Genomic DNA, 16952 nt, shown 5'->3' with positions numbered 1-16952 from the left:
GAAACAGGATGTACTGCTCAGGTCTGTGGCTGTAAGTAAGTGGCAGAGCCTGGCCTCTGCAGTGCTAGGTGAGGGAGACAGCACTTGTGTAAGATATGACCAGATCAAGGACTTACTCAGCCTTGTGGTTGACCTGAAGGAGGAGGTGGAGAGGCTGAGGAACATAAAGGATTGCGAGAGGGAGATTGGTGGTGCCAAACCCTATCAGCCCCGAGATCTTGGCAGCCAGCTGAGGCTCCACATGGAGCACGTCACCCCTGCTGCCTTGCGGACAGGTGGCAGAGGGGAACCAGCGGGCAAAGCAGTGTTTCTGCTGCAGTGAGCCCCCTGTCCTCTCCTCCCCCCAGCAACAACGGGTGAAGAATCAGGTGTGGGGCAGTGGCAAAAGGTCCTTGTGCTCGTGGTGCAGGTGTGTCATCCCAGAGAGTGCTCTGCAGGGACAACTGGACAATGGAGGTGATGATGGTTCGCCCCAGTTGGTACAGCGGTGTAACTCTCTCATAAGGGCACCAGGGTGATATTCACCAGGCAGTGGTGGACCCCCTACCCTGCCAAGCAGAATGAGGCAAATTGAGAGAGGAGGAGTGGAGATGAATACCGGCTTAGCGAAGTGGGCATCTCCCATCCTGACCATCCTCAGCTCCCCAGGTGCCTCTGAGAAATAGGTTTGAGGCCCTGGAACTTGAGAGAGAGGTGAGTGAGTTTGTGGAGGGAGGTTCACCTGTGAGGTTGCCTTGGATGAAGTGGTCAACCCTGTGCCTCAAGGCTGTCTCCACACTGAAGGACAGAATGGTGGTTGTCAGAGGCAGCTCCCTGCTGAGAGCAACGTAAGAGCATATATGTTGGCCTGACCCTACCCAAAGGGAGGTGTGCTGCCTCTCTGGGGCACAGGTCAGGGTATTTCTAGGAAACTTCCTGGACTGCTTTGCCCTTCTGATTATTACCCCTTATTGATAGTTCAGGCTGGCAGTGATGGGGATGACCAAAAAAGTCTTCAGGGGACTGAAAAAACCACCTGCATGCCCATTCCATCAACTACCCACTAGTTGATGGAATGGGCATGCAGGTGTTTTTTTTATTCTATACCTTCAGCTGCGGGGAAGGTTACTGAGAGACACCACGTAAGTAGATACTGGATTTTCTTACTGACTGACTGTAAGGACTCTCATTATTACTATCATATTTTTCATTAGGGGCACAAGAACACATTATAGCAGCGCTTCATCAGTATTCAGTTCTTATGTTTTGGTACTCTGAAATCATAAAGTTTAAAACCTCTGTCCCAGTTTAGAGCAGTGGTGGGATCTGGGAAATAAGTCGTATAAGATACAGCACAGAGAATTGCAGAACATTATTGAGAAGTCATCCCCCTCCATCCTCCATGGCCTGTCCTGCTCTGGGCATCTGGAACAACTGACTGCTTCCTCTCTTCCTGAGCAAGGTTCTGTGCCAAGGACAAGTTGAACAGGCAGGGTCTCTCCCAGCTGCCCAACTGTGATATACAGTGAAAATGAAAGGAAAACAATAAAAAATGAAACAAGCTGACCTGTTGTTATCAGCCATGTGACATCACTGCTGTTTCCAGAGGTTGGACATATCAGAGCTCATCTGAAGGCTCTTCAGCTGCAAAGCCAATGACCTCCTTTGTCACCTCTCAGTGCCTCCCTCCTGTGGACCTTGTGGATGATGTCCATCTTTGTTTAACAAGACATTCAGCTTTGAATAAGGAGGAAAAGATTACTGATAGTGGTGTGAACTCAAGGGCTCACGTAAGTCACCTTTACAGGAGAGCTCAGCTCTGTTTAAAGCACACTAAAAGATGAGCTCTAAGGAGCTCTCATTGTATGGGTCCCTGTTAGGCTTTCCAGGCTAGATCAGACACAAAAGAAATATGACTACAATGCTGAGTGTAGGATCAACTGAAAAAAATGGAAGAGTGTTTGGGTTTCAATGGGAAAGCAATAAACCTTTGCTGCTTTCTCTAAAGGGATACCAATTCATTTGGTGAGACTAAAAATTCTACACTCTGTGTGACAGTGACACAGAATGTGAAAAGAAATGGCACAGCAAGTCTCTGCAGTCTTAAAATCCCATCATTAATAGCAGTGAAGTAGACAAGTAGAGCAGCACTAGATTATAAAAAGTGATAGGGGATTTCTGATTTTAGTTTTAAAAATTGTATCTTTTTTAAGGTACAGAATTTCTTATTAAAAAACAATAGGAACACAAAAAACAACACACAAAAAAACCAACATGGGTTTCTGTAAGTTCCAGTTCAGGCAGAAAAGTGAGGCCAAGAGAACTATTTGAGAATATTGCAGCACTTTTCAGATGTCATTATCTTCAATAGGAGGCCAGCAAAAAAGCGAGTTTGCAAGATTGGGATCAGACCCTGATTTGTTCTGTTTTGAAAGCAAATAGTTTCAAAGAAGAGAAATTTACCTTTAGCTTTGGTGATAAGGAGTCAAAGGAGTTTCTCCAAACAAGTCTCACTGCAGTCTTTTAAGGTTTCTGTACCTGTAATAGGAATGTCACACCTGAAGGAGCATTGTCCTATTTTGTAACCTGCCACATGAGTCCTGGTGCCCAGTCGCAGGTTAAATGCATACAATGAGATTCTCTTTTTGTTCCACTGCCGGTTCTGTCATTTAGTACACTGAAGTCTGCAAAAATACAATATGACTCAGAATATGTAGGCTGTGGCTAAGCAGAGAAAGTTCATTCAAAATTGATTTCCTTTCAGACATCCCCGATATTCCCCGTTTCAATTGCTCACCTACTGTACAGCTGAGTGAACACTTAAGGAAGTTGCAAAGCAATGCAGCCTGTCTGAGACATGAAGGAATGTAGAGCAGGATAATCACAACATCATCAACCCAATTCTCCAAGGTAGCTGGCCAATAATGCTGTTCTAATTGAATAACTTATCCACAGCAATTTCCCTCGGGAGAGCCTACGGCTTAGGCTGTGCGTAGGCAGATGGTGCAGCATACACAATGAAACCTGTAATTTTCTCTCACTACCGGACATGTTAACAGCGAGCTGGTTTTGCAGTTCTGTGAGCCCGTTAATATTTTATTTTAACTGTTTTCTTCAAGTTATTATGCACCATGCAGTAGGAAAGAGAGAAATATCTGTTACATTCCCTATTTATTTTACAGGCAGCCCACAAAGCCACCCCATGCTCATTAAGTCTTCTGCTTTGCTAATCAGTGATTGTGTATGTCATCATCAGGTATATGCTGAAATGAAGGTGTCATAATTAAAAACAAAAGTGCATCAGTCACCGGAGAGCTGCGTTACTGACTAGCAGCAAAGCATAGCAAGTAGTCTGCAAGTCGGTTCTGGATCTGCGGGGCTGTTTTTTAAATTGTGCATAAATGTGCATGTGCCAAGCATATTTCTGCTGCTGAGGATGCTGTCCTGATCTTGCACTATGAACCACACATCTTTGCCATCCCCTCGTCTTTCAGCGCTTAGCGGCAGCACACACAGCTGAAAGGCAAATGCAGTCTGGGAGAGCCAGGCAGCAGAGACAGCCCATCAGCAGCAGAACAGCATGACAGATGACAGACCCAGAGGCAAACCCAGGCCTGCCAGCAGATCAGCCTGTGGAGCCTGCCAAAGAGCCAGATGCAGCTACTGAAAAGATATCGTCCTTAGCTCAGCAGCTGGGTCTTGCTGTGGCCAACCATGCTTCGTGCACTCTGTGTCCTTACTGCTGACCCCAACTGCCTGGAGGGGATGGAGAGAGCGGGGAGGGGGGCTTGACTACATCAACACCACCACATTTAAATGTCACTAGGACAAACATTGAGACTATAAAAGATGTCAATTTGTTCACAGTGTAATTATCAATATCCATTTATTGCAGATTTTCTGGTTGTATGAGTGCATTGTGTCCCCTCCTCCACCATCTCTGAGAAAATACAGCTCAGGGACTGAGTCTTTGTTTGCCATCCCCACTCAGAAATACATTTAACTACCACACACCAACTACTAGAAGCAGCAGTACACTGTAAATCTAACTGTAATTAAGCCTTGCTGTAGAGATCCTGTCATCCTCATCTCTGGAAAGGTGCAATTCTTTCAGAACATGGAGATGTCTAATTTGTGAGTATATCCCAGGGCTTGGCTTGTAGTACTACACATCAAATAAATCTTTGTCAAGTGACTGGTGTGACAATTAGGATGACAACTAATGATATGGCATCACGGTAAAGATAATTGCGCCCATTGTGAGACACTTACCAGGTCAGGATACATGCACAGCCATTCAAAAGTGGCATTCATTCATTCACCCCGGCGTCCTATTCTGACAGCAGTAGTGTATTAATAAAGTCATCATTTCTCCTTCTACAGAAGTTGGAGCATGATTTTTTTTTATTTTTTTTTTTTGGACAATCTTGCCCCCCTTGAAGTTCAGCACTGCTTTTCTGCATACTGGTAATTGGCTTAGGCAGGCAAGCAAAATGCTAATGCAGGTACTCAAAAGCACCCCATTGAGGACAATGTGGGAGAGGGGAAGGTCCTGTTCTTTCATTTTCTCATCTATAATTGCTACCAAGAAATACCTTAAGCAAAAATTTATAAATGCGTTCTTCAGAAAATAGGAAGCATAGGACACTATTGATCTGTAATGGAAATTTCCTTAGTCTTGTTGAAGTCTATGTACATTTAGAGAAGGCAAACCATATTGTCCCTTTAGGTTCAAGGTAAGATTAATCTCACTTACCTTGGGTGTCTAAGTCACACTGGGGTCCCTTTTAAATCAATGGCAAAAGATAGACACTTTCATAAGGCTATTCATCTCGTTCTAATATAGGTATCAGAACAAGCCATCTGAAATGAATCCTTCTGTGAAGGTACCTATGTCTTTCTATTTATTATAAAGGAAGCCCGTGGTGACTAGCTTTGAATTAAGTACCTAGTTTTTGCTTTTATAAGATTGGGTGAGATTTTATCTTCCACTCTTGTTTCTGTAGCTAAAGAGGAATGTATACATGGAAAGTTTTCTTCCTTTTTTTTAATTTTCTTTTGAGCATAGCTTTTCATTTTAGATTCATATGTATTCCCATAATTAAAAAAGGTTTACCAAGTAAGTTGAGCCATAAAGCTACTTTTCTATGTTACACACTACAAAGCTTGAAGTAGCACAATTCCCAGTATATGGCCTTTGAGCCATTTGCAGTGAGAATATATAGTTCTCAGTGAATCATGCAAAGCTGGAAGATCACTCAACAATGATTCCTTCTTCTTTCCATTCATTTATTCAAAGAGATAAGAAGATCCCAGATGTATAAAGGCAGCATGCACTGGGAATCTGGTCTGTTCTGATGTTGGCAATTCTTTTAGTTACTCCAGGGATGCTGAGCAAATGAGATACTGGAAAAGATACCAGACGTGATGCAAACCGTGCAGTCGCAGCAGATACTTGCACAATAGTTTAGATGAAGATACAGTTCTCCAACTAATACTGCCTGATGGCTCTGTGAATAGTATAATAGGATCAACATTTTTACAGTAATCTCATTGTTTATTCAGTGCTTTGATTGACAAATGTTATCAACTCTTTCTGGATTGTTTCCAAAGTCTTAATAAAATGGCATAAAAACTATTTCAAATGTCCTGCTTTAAATATTTTTTAAATAAAATTTCATTTCAAAAATTAGATTATCTTTTTAAAATATATTTAAGCTACGCAAAGAAAGAAAAATATTGAAGAAATACCTCATTCACTGCTATAATTATTTTGTCTTTTGCTTTTAGGTAGCTTAATACTCTCTCACAAGTTACCTTACATGTCAACTTAACTAAAACAAGTTAAGAATTACCAGAAAATAGAAAACCTGTCTATTCACATATCAGTACTGCTGTGCTATTGCTTCATAGAATCATAGAATTGCTCACATCGGAAAAGACCTTAAAGATCATCAAGTCCAACCACAATGTAACCATACGACCCTAACTCTAAATCATGATTTTGTCATGTAATAGGGAGAGCCTTGAGAACAGACATTTCTTCGCAGACAAGGTAGAATAAGGCAATGCAAGTTTTCTCACAGCAGCCTGATTGTTTTTTGAGGTCACCACTACAAAGGAAACAGGGTCACCAGCACATGTCTGTACTTAGTGGTTTTCGAAGAGAAAAAAAGTGTGTGGGTTAATCCCACTAACGTTGCTGTTGGTATTTTCTGTGCTGTTTGTATCTCACTGAGCTCATTACAGAAAAGCTACTAATGGCCATACTTTCTTCCAATTTGATGCAAGCTGCAAAGAAAAGTCATTTTTTATCTACCAAATGGTCACTTGAAGCAAACAAAATTTTTGTTGGCACCTATTACAGAAGTGTTATTTTGCTACCTGTGCAAAATGAATTATACTTCAGCAGCAATTTGAATGAATTCTCACACAGAGAAATGGATCTTTAAAACAATACATTGGTATTTTGAATGTGTAAATATTCCTTTAATAAGAAAGGGAAGAAATTAAGCCAGCTGGTGCCTAGAAGAATGGAGCGGATGTGGAACTGTGTGAAAAATGATGTTCTCTAACATAAAACAACACTTAAAATTACAACTGCTTCCATGGGCCAGTCTCATTTTCTTTAATGTAGAACAAGATGCATGCGGTGGGAAGATTGCCAGGTTATTTTTTGAAAGCTAGTATTCCATATTACTGGCATGAAGTAAAGTTGCTTGCATGGATGTTTTCATCAATACTTTAAGTCTGCAGAAAAACATTTTGATTGAAGCAAATCTTGAAGGGTCTTGAATTGCTACAAGCTCCTCAGTGGGAAAAAAACACCTTGAAATTCTTTCATTCAGTTTTGCCTCATCTAAAGACAGAAGTCACTGCAGTTAACAAGCTTTTTCAAGGGCACAGGGAGGTGTATAAGACCTGATCCATTTCCCAGTGAGATTAATGGGGGGCCTTTTATAGATTCAGTTGGGATTGAGGGCAGGAATAAAGATATCTGGCTCACAATTCTGTACTCAAACTGGCTCTAGTAAAACATGTTTTTAAAATCAAGATATTCTCATGCCGATCATCTGGGAACAAATCAGGAGTGTTATCTGCATCCGTTCTTGGAATACAATCAAAATCAGAGTGGTAAAATCATTCTTTGTTCTAGAAAACCAGCAGAGCTATCTGAATTGCTTAGAATTACAGAATGGCCTGGGTAGGAAGGGACCTCAAGGATCATGAAGCTCCAGCCTGTCTCCATCACAGGCAGGGCTGCCAGCCTCCACATTTAATACTAGACCAGGCTGCCTAGGGCCCCATCCAACCTGGCCTTGAACATCTCTAGGGATGGGGCATCCACAATCTCTGAGCAGCCTTTTCCCGCACCTCACCACTCTCTCTGTAAGGAACTTCATGTTGACATCCAACCTAAATCTTCCCTCCTTCAACTTAAAACCATTTCCCCCTATCCTGCTATTATCTACTCTTGTAAAGAGTTGACTCCCCTCCTGTTTGTAGGCTCTGCAAAAAGTGTAATGACTTAAAGCTGAATGGTTCAACAAAGTCCTGTTAATTTCTTGTAAATCTATAGTATTTATTCAGGTGGGCCAAAGGAGAAAAGATGAGATTCAAACATTTCCTAATTTTACATCAGTACAAAGCAACAGTGGGATTTCCTGAGCTGTTAGCCCTTTCCTCCGATCTGTGTCTTTCTCTGCAGTGAAGAAGTTCAGGATGCAGTTAGCATCTCTGCTCTTTCAGGTACAGAAAGAAAGGAGAACACTACTTCTGTGCAGAAAATTGATTCACTATCTTATTTTGACGTAGCAACATGTTTGGATGTATCTTTGGAGAGAGCGTTTGGAGCTATAGTGTTTGGCTACTGGACTGCTTCCTGAGGTAGTATAACTTGTAGAGAGGTTTCCCTGAGTTATGAGGGATTGCCCCAAATCCATGATGAGAACCAGGGAATCAATCAAGAAAAAGCCCCCAAAAGCATAAGAAAATGTCCCCTTCCATCATCTTCCTCCTTATTAAATAGAATTATTTTGAAAGAAGAATAAATCTGTCTCTGACCTCTGCATTTCTAGATTTTATCTCTCCAGATTTGTAACACAAGTATGGGGTAAAAATTACATATTCTGACTTCAGCTGCAGTCATGGCTCTTGGGTCACAATGCAGTGTAATATTAACACTGATGTCTCCATGACAGAATGCAATTAGATCAGCTAAACATTTGTCTCTATTTTTTATCCATATAGTATAAAACAAGAAAAGGAGCATGTTTATTTTAATGGGAAAGCAAAAGCTTTTGGGAGAGAACATTTGTATTTATTTATATAAAGGAATATACATATTTATATAAACAAATCAGGGATAAGTTGAAGGAAGAAAATACCAACAGGAAACAGATCAAATGAGTTCTAAATTCTAATCATAGGAAAAATAAATAACACAAGTGAATGTTGCAGTAAAGCCCTGTTTTATAAGCAGTTCTGACCTGTTTGAGAGAGAAATGAGATAGGCTGCCAAAATCATATCTTATCCATCTGTCCAGTTTAGAATATTAGTTGGGCTGGTTACTTGGACAGTTCTCAGCCCAATCCTATTAATACTTACCAGTATTAATAGCCTTGTTCCTAAATGTACTCCAAAATTGTGAATTCAATAAGACCAGAATGAATTTAAAGTGTGATGACGTAGCTAAATGGTACGCAGAGCCAAATATGAGCATAGGAGCATGCAGGATTAAGACAAATAACTGTAATATATGGTCATCATTAGAGTGGTAGTCCGCACAGACATGGCTTAAGTTCCTTTGTTTGATCTATTCTTCCATGACCTTAAGGGCCTCATTAGGATGAAGTTTTCCATGTTTTTATTCAGAACTGTAGTTCTACAGTTTTCTGCAGGACAGGTGCTTGCATTTCTCTTTCCTCCTGTGTGCAAAAATGCCTTTCAAGTGGATGTGCACAGTGTTGGATTTTGCTCCTTACTCTAATGAAGTAGTCACTGTATGAAACTGAAGAATCTGATAAGAGTTGGAAGCTCACTGTGACAAGATGATTCCTCTGACCACCTAATTATGTATTGCTCTCCAACCTTTACCAAGTTAACAAGGACATTTATGCCGAGAGATGAACTAAATGCAGTTGCCAGCACCTGGATGTTTTGAACAGTGTTAAATGAAAGAAGTGCTACACCATCTTAGAAAAAGAAAACTTATATTCCTATGGTCCTAAGTGGAATTTGTAATTTTAGATGTTTATGTGATTTTGGTACACCTTTCTCCTAGGCATCGTAGGGGCTATCTCCTCTGACCATGGCAGCCTGGTCTAGTGGCTGGCAACCCTGCACATAGCAGGGAGGTTGAAACTAGATGATCTTTTCAACCCAGGCCATTCTATGATTCTGTGACTCTGTGATCTGGCAGATGCCATAGGAATGCTTTGGTTATCTCATCTGATGTCTGTAGTTCTCCTTAACCCTCTGGAGTGAAGCTAGGCATATGGTACTCCCATGCACTGATATTACTGACAGTGCAGTACAAAGGACTGTGACAGTGAAGTACTTTTTTTGGCTCTCTAATGCAGCTGTGTCTCGTATCTCTATGTATACCCGAACAAAAACTATTTTCCCAACTCATATGGATAGTAGAGATCAATCAGCTATCCATACAGAAGTATGACAAAGGTATATAAATACTAAAGAAAAAATCTACCAAGTTATTAAGTAATTTGGAGTCTTGCCCAGAGGCTGTTCTGTGGGAAAGCAGTATCTTATTACAATGACCAACTCATCTGTTAAAAAAAAAAAAAGGATTTTTCAATGTCTAGTCTTCTGATACTGGATTATGAACATCCAAGCAAGGGCCTCTTAGGTATTCTCCACAGTGTTCCTACTTGTTCAGAACAATATACGTCAGCTTTATAAGACTCCAGGAAAATCTGTATGCATGTGCTTTATATAGGAGACTTTTGATTTTCCTGGCAAGCTTTGCATGCATAAAATGTGGATACTTGTCCACACTGCTGTGTGCTCAAGCTTTCTCAGCTGTTTTCTAGCCCATGACAGAACTAGAGGTATGATTTTTAATGGAAATCATTATCAGAAACCATTCATTTTTATTCTGTGGCTATTCTGCATGCTCAGGATACTGTTCTAGTTCTCAAGCCTTCTGGGTCAGTATAGCTTAGGATTTCAAGAAAAAGGCAGGGATTTGCTGTTCTGATTGGAAACTAAGCAAAATTTCACAGCTTTAGTTTGATTTCACATATTTATTCAGATGTGGAAAGGGATGAAGAACAGAACCTCAGTGAGCCAAAAAGCAGATCCATGCCACCTTGATACAATTCTAGCAGTGATCTACTGACTCCCACTAAACTACAGTTTAGGATAGTTGTTAACAGAGTTCTTACCATAGCTGATGCCAGGGAATGAGACTTGATAGCCAAAATAAGGCAATTAGTATTTTTATCTTTGTTTTCTTGTCTGTAAGACTCCACATTGTCACTACTTGTCCAATTTATTATACACACGTGGAGGAAACATTAGCACTATTGTTGGCTGCATTTACACAAGAAACTACTGACTTAGCATATATTTGTGGCTGCTGGGTGAGACTTATACAAAAATGCTACTGTAGGGAAATATCTGCACATTCATATGGTGAAAAATGTGACCACTTAGGAATTTGAGTATGTTGGTGTCCAACAACATGATATCAAATATATAACAGGTGTTCATGCCTTTTGCCCACTCTTAGCAAAATATTTCACTATGCAACTGTTGTCTAATATTGGAGAAATTCTAAGAACTTGTGAGGGTTTTTCTTTGGTTTAGCTGTTTTCCAGCTGTTATTTTGCATGCACTCAGTGTGTATACTGGGGGGAAAATGGTGGTGCAGAGAGAAGAATAGGCGTGAATATCCTCAGATAATAATTACATTAGGAAAAAAATGTTTTTTATGCTTCTTTTCCAGCAAGATTGAAAATCACACATTGTAGAGGCTTGACATTACAGATTGAGTAATGCTGCCTTGCCTATATACCAGCTCCAGGAGGCTTAAGGAGAGCAGGCATCTTGAGTTGTGATGAATCACCTTGGTTGCATTTTTACATGAGCCTAATGTTCAGTTCAGTGAAGCAGCAATTATCTGCCCCAGGCAAGATGGCCTCTTCTTTTTGTTTCAGATCAAGGGGCTGCTGAAAATGATGGAAAGTAGAGGGAGGAACATGGAGAAAGTACCAAAAACTTAATTACTGAAAGGTCAAATGAGTTACTCTATTTTTTAACTATATGAGAGATCAAATTTGATTGTGGCAAAATAAGTGTAAGGAGAACTTCATAACTCACAGAGCTATTCTGATGACAAATACATTCTAGTCTGTAAGGCACACAGCAGCTATGATAAAGACAACCATAGAAAACAGACTGATAGATAAATTTCTTAATCCTTAAATTGCTCATTTCCTTCAGTGTGACAGTCCTATACTACAGTAAAATGCAGGACACCACAGGAAAGCACACGTATGCCCCTTAACTTCAGCACTACCTAGTGAGGAATATTTTTTCCTAACCTGCATATTCCTCCTTTTTAAACACCTCCCTGTTGTAACACTCAGGTGATTCCAGGGCATTTAGAAGTTTCTGACAGGACATAGGCTGTGAGATACAGGGAGCATTGTGTTTATACACAAAAAGAAGAAAAGCCTTTTCTTCGAAGTCTTTAGTGTCTGAAAAGATTAGATGTGAATGGACTGAACTGAGGTACACCTATTACACAGCCCAAGCTGGGACATGGCTAGGTTGGGTAAAGGTTAGTCTGGAAGACATCTAAGTGTATTACTATAGCTCAAGCAAAAAGAGAACAATGAGCAGACCTGCAGGTCCACCCTAAAAGACCAGGGAAAGACCAAGTGTGATGGGGAAGTGGGGAGAGAGAAAGGTTTATTGGCCACATCTTGATAACTGGAATTTTTAATGGCACTTTTCCCCACTTTCTCCTCCCGCCATGCTTAGAGTAGTTGGTAATACATGAAAAAATGGTGTTTAAAATACACTGAAAGCTCTCCGCTGTATTTTGCAGAAGATGAATGCAGTTTTAAACTGCAGCTTTATTGTCTGTTGGCAAAGTGACTGCCATGAAAAGATTTAAAACTGCATATTCTTTAGTGCAGTTAGACATACTTTTGAAAAATCAAGTCCTCTCCTGCTCAAGGGATTAGTTTAACTTTTTATAATACACATATTTGTAATTCTTTACCACACTCTCTTCTACTTCATCATTTTGTGTTTTCTTTATGATGCTATTATTTTTATACATAGTTTAGTAGAATCTTAAGAAGGCTCAGAGAGACAGGTGTTTGAAATTCTAGGTGCAATAAAGAGACATATTTATTAGAAAAGAAGATATATGGTAGAAATGGGAGTTGCCTTTGTTTCTTCAGTACCCAAATGAGTTCCTTTTGCAGCAGCTGGAAGTAATATATGAAATAGTTGCTTTCAGTTCTTAGGTAAGGAAATACTGGCAATAACAGTAAAACTAAGATACAGAGAATTAAAGGTAAGACATTGCACTTTGGGGTATAAAGGTCCCAGCTCTGCCTGCCTCATCATGGGCTTGGTCAGCCTCTTGGGGTGTCATGGTTTTGCAACTTTGTAATTTTGCTATCAGTATTCCACATCATAACATCATGTTAAGCATAGATAATTTTGACGAATCTGCTGCTCACAGAAAGAAGACTACATGTCCCAGGGAGCACCACGGTCAGTCATATGACCAGGACTATATAATCTCACTTCAGTGCTGGACTCACTCTCTTGGATCCTGCCAGCCAGGGGGAGAGCCATGTGGGAGCGTTCCAGCCGTTTCGCCTAGAGTTACAGTAGGCCTCTCGGTTTCGGGACTCACTCTCTCTTATTTTATTTTGATTCGTTAGCCTTAATTCCAATTATATTGTATTATATTGTGCTATTCTGTATTTCGATATAGTATTTAGTAAAATAGTGTGCCTCCTTAGATCGCTGCCGCTGTATTTATTTTCTCTTTCCCTGTTTTTTTTTTTCCTTCTGGGCCAGCGGCCTGCGGGCCGACTGCCCCCCTGTCTTGGGTACAGGTAGATTTTAGGCTAACCCACGACATGGGGTCACCCATGTTCATTGTTTTTACTTAGGCACTCATTCAACAGAGTACACAGCTTTCATGGCTTTAAAATACTGCACAAGGTATTCCCTCAATATTCAGTTCTTAGGATTTTCATCATACTAACTCCTATTTCAGACCTGTATGGGAACTGTTGAATCATGGCCTGAACTTCTGATTGACCACCTGAGGTGAGCGATGAGTCAGCCATGGGAGCATAGGTGAAGGAAATTCAGCTGTGTGACCGGAAGGGATGGAGCCTGGCTCCACCCCTCCTAAAAACATTGAATGGCAATTCCATTTGCTGTATAATCCAATGGGGGCAGGCCTCATTGAACATTACAAAGGTATTCTTAAGACTGCCCTGAAGACAGGCTCCCAGTCCCTGCAGGGGTGGATAAAAAGACTCCATGAAACCCTGTGGGTTTCTCCTGGAGAGAATGCCTAACCATTTCTTCTGAGGAGAAATTCTTCCCAATATCCAACCTGAACCTCCACTGGAGCAACTTGAGGCTTCCCTCTTGTCCTACTGTAGCTAGTTACCTGGGAGAAGAGGCTTACCCCCACCTTGCCACAGCCCCCTTCAGGTAGTTGTGGAGTGCAATGAGGTCTCCCCTGAGCCTCCTCCAGATTGAACAATCCCAGCTCCCTCAGATGCTCCCCATTTGACTTGTTATTTGTTAGTCCTGGTTAATAAAAAATAGCGTTGGTAATTTACAAAAATTAGATAATGACTTAACATCTAGAAGAAAGTTAAACTATACAGAGTCCTGATAAAGCTTGCTTTCCAATCCTTACATTATTGTTCTGAGTCTTTTTAATTTATCCAAGCAGTCTTTCTGAGTTCACAACAGTGAGGTAAGAACCAAGGAAATATTAACTACTGTGTCTAATCACTTTCAATCTACTGATTCACAAAGATTTCTGTGGGGGGGGGGGGGGGGGGGGGGGGAAAAAGAGAGAGAGAGAGATCTTTAGTATTTCTTTAAGCTGTTATTTACAAGAAAAAAAAAAGAAATCTAAAAAAAACTTCGAATATGTTTGCCACAGTTTCCTCATTTTCTTGATTTTTTGCTTCATTTTGTTTGTTTGTTTGTTTGGGATGGTGTGCTTATGAATTCTTAAGTACATCTTTGAAATCATCTTTGGATTTTCTGTGAACCCCTACAGAGCCTTAAACTTCTGACCTGAGTACCTTTTCTCTTTAGTCCACGGGGTAGTCCATCTCCAAACATTTCTTGTACAATCTGCTGGCAACAATCTACTGTCCTTGTAATTGTATGCCATCACAGTCATGTAAATTAAAAACAGAATGCTTTCACTTGCACCTAATTTACCAGAGTGCAGAGATAACTCAGTCTCATTTATCCCCTTCCTTTGTTATTAGCTGCCCCTTTAATCTTCAGATAAGCTACAAGTATAACCACAAAGATTTTAATGTCTATCCTGAAACTGTGACAGTGTTGTTCTACTGATAAAAGGTACAGCAAAGCACCAAAACAGATGTGCTCAAGACCATGTTGATGACACTTGTTTAGAGATGACTTCTCACTTACATGCTTTGAATAATCAATTAACTCTCAGTCGCTTTACTTAACACCCATTGTGCTGATTTTCTGCTGTATTCATTTTTAGTTATAAGGTTGTAAATCATCAAAAAGTGTGTCAGACTAGTTTGACAGCAATCCCTTACCATCAGTCTGTGTGGATCTGCATGAATTGTATCACTTACATTTAAAACTTGATTTGCTGGGCACAGTACCATGATATTATTTTTGCCTTGGGCTGAGGCCCTGAACTTCGTAGAATCATAGAATGGCCTGGGTTGAAAAGGACCACAAAGATCATTTGGTTTCAACCCCCCTGCTACGTGCAGGGTCACCAACCACCAGACCAGGCTGCCCAGAGCCACATACAGACTGTCATTGAATGCCTCCAGGGATAGAGCATCCACAGCCTCCTTGGGCAATCTGTTCCAATGCATCACCACCCTCTGAGTGAAAAACTTCCTCCTAATATTTAATATAAACCTCCCCGGTTTCAGTTTGAAACCATTTCCCCTTGTCCTATCACTATTTACCCTCAGAAACAGCCATTCCCCCTCCTGTTTATATGCTCCCTTCAAGTACTGGAAGGACACAATGAGGTCTTCCCACCTTCATCCATCTTTCTTCCTTCCTTCTTTTTTCTCCTCTTAACCCCTTCTTCTCCTCCTTCTTTCCCTTCCCTTCCCTCTCTCTCTTACATTTTCTCTTCCTGGCTTTTCTGCTCTTAAAAAGGTACTATCCAGTCTATTTTGCAGTTCTCTAACCTGTACAATGAGGATGCTGACGTTACCTATTATTCTGGAGGCACTTAAACTGCATACATGGAAAACACTTTACAAATGCAAAATGCTGAGTGCTGCTGTTGTTGCTGGTCATAACATCAGCCATTCCAGTTTCAGCAGCATACTTCAGGAAGGCAATGCCAATGAATAACCACAAAGTACCAAACAAAGGAAAGAGAGATGAAGAGCTCCACATGTAGAACCCTCTCCTCTCAGCATTGTGCCTCAGCCTTGCCCAGCAGTCAGGTCGGATGCGTGTGGCATGCTTCCAGGTCTGGAGGGCTTCAGCTGATGGGCTGCTCTTTGGAGCATTTTCTCCCCAGGGCAGGAAAAATTGGAAGGTAAACAATTAGATGGCTGCCATGCACAGCGCTGTGTGTGCTGATTACTCGATTCTGCCTGACACAGAAGGATGTCAGTGCCTGCAGTGGTATCTGCTCCTGTCACTATCAGCATGTAGCAGGTGACACTACTGAGGGTGAAGCTCAGCTGAGCTGCCTAAGGAGCTAAAGACAGAGGGAACTGGGGTGGGGGAAGGGTGTGGAAAGTAAGATACAGGTGAAAGTATCCACAAATATGTGAGTGCGTGAATGAGGATAGTAGGGGTGGGGTAGCTGGATGCAAAGTCAGTGTGTCACTGCACAGCTGCTGCAGCTGGATCAATTCTAACACAAAAATAGCTGCTTCTGTCCTCTGCTGCCACAGCTAAAGAACAAAGGTCTCTGTCACTTAAATAGTGCAACCAGGCCTTTGCTTTTGCTTTGTAGCAGAAATAGCACCCGGGAGTAATCAGAGCTAAAAGGCTGCTTATGAAAATGCCAATCCTCTTCCACACCCCTCAGCCACCTACTGCCATCGGCAGCCTCTCAGAGGGAGGCTGACAAGAAATAGGGAACTTGAGGTACACAAAGCATGGGAGCTTTAAGGAGCTTTTCAATGATTTCCTTATGCCACACCCAGCATAAAGCAGTACATATCGGTGGCCACCTGTCTGTTGACTGGCACTGATGGTGCTTTGTGCAGGAGGGAGGTGCAGTACATTTCAGACACAGTTGATGAACCAGTGAGCTAGGAAAGCACTTAGGAAAGCCATAGGGCACATCAGAGAATGGCTACATCCCTTGGGGAGCCAGTGCATTGAGCCTATCTTCTCCATAGTTTGTCTTGGGAGACTGCTTCTACTTTCTTTTCTTGCTGTCTTTGGGATTGATCAGGCACACCTTATGGATGTTCACTGATCGTAGTAGAATGCCTGAAATGCACAGCAAAGATGCACAGGGGTGACTTTTCACTTCCTCCTAATGAGGTGGATGATTGCGTTTTTCCATTTTTTTTTTTTTTTTCCTTTCTTGAAATATTCTCAAAATTTAATGATAAAAATATTTAACAAAATTTGACCACCAGATTTCTCAATTCTGTGAAGGCAACTATTAAAACCTGTGGGAATCCTTAGTCAAGAGAGCAGTGGACCGTTAGTTCTTCAATTTCCATTGAGTTATTTTTTCCCAGAT

The 16952-nt window shown here is 41.1% G+C and overlaps 1 long non-coding RNA gene across 1 annotated transcript in view; it reads left to right on the top strand.

The window, feature by feature from the left end:
• LOC140261070 (uncharacterized) overlaps window positions 1–16952 on the top strand; it is a 221259-nt gene that overhangs the window by 321 nt on the left and 203986 nt on the right. The window lies entirely within an intron of this gene.

The sequence above is a fragment of the Excalfactoria chinensis genome, chromosome 1, assembly GCF_039878825.1.
Source record: "Excalfactoria chinensis isolate bCotChi1 chromosome 1, bCotChi1.hap2, whole genome shotgun sequence".
NCBI lineage: Eukaryota > Metazoa > Chordata > Aves > Galliformes > Phasianidae > Excalfactoria > Excalfactoria chinensis.
The sequence above is the reverse complement of the archived record's forward strand: the minus strand, read 5'-3'. Positions and strand labels throughout refer to the sequence as shown.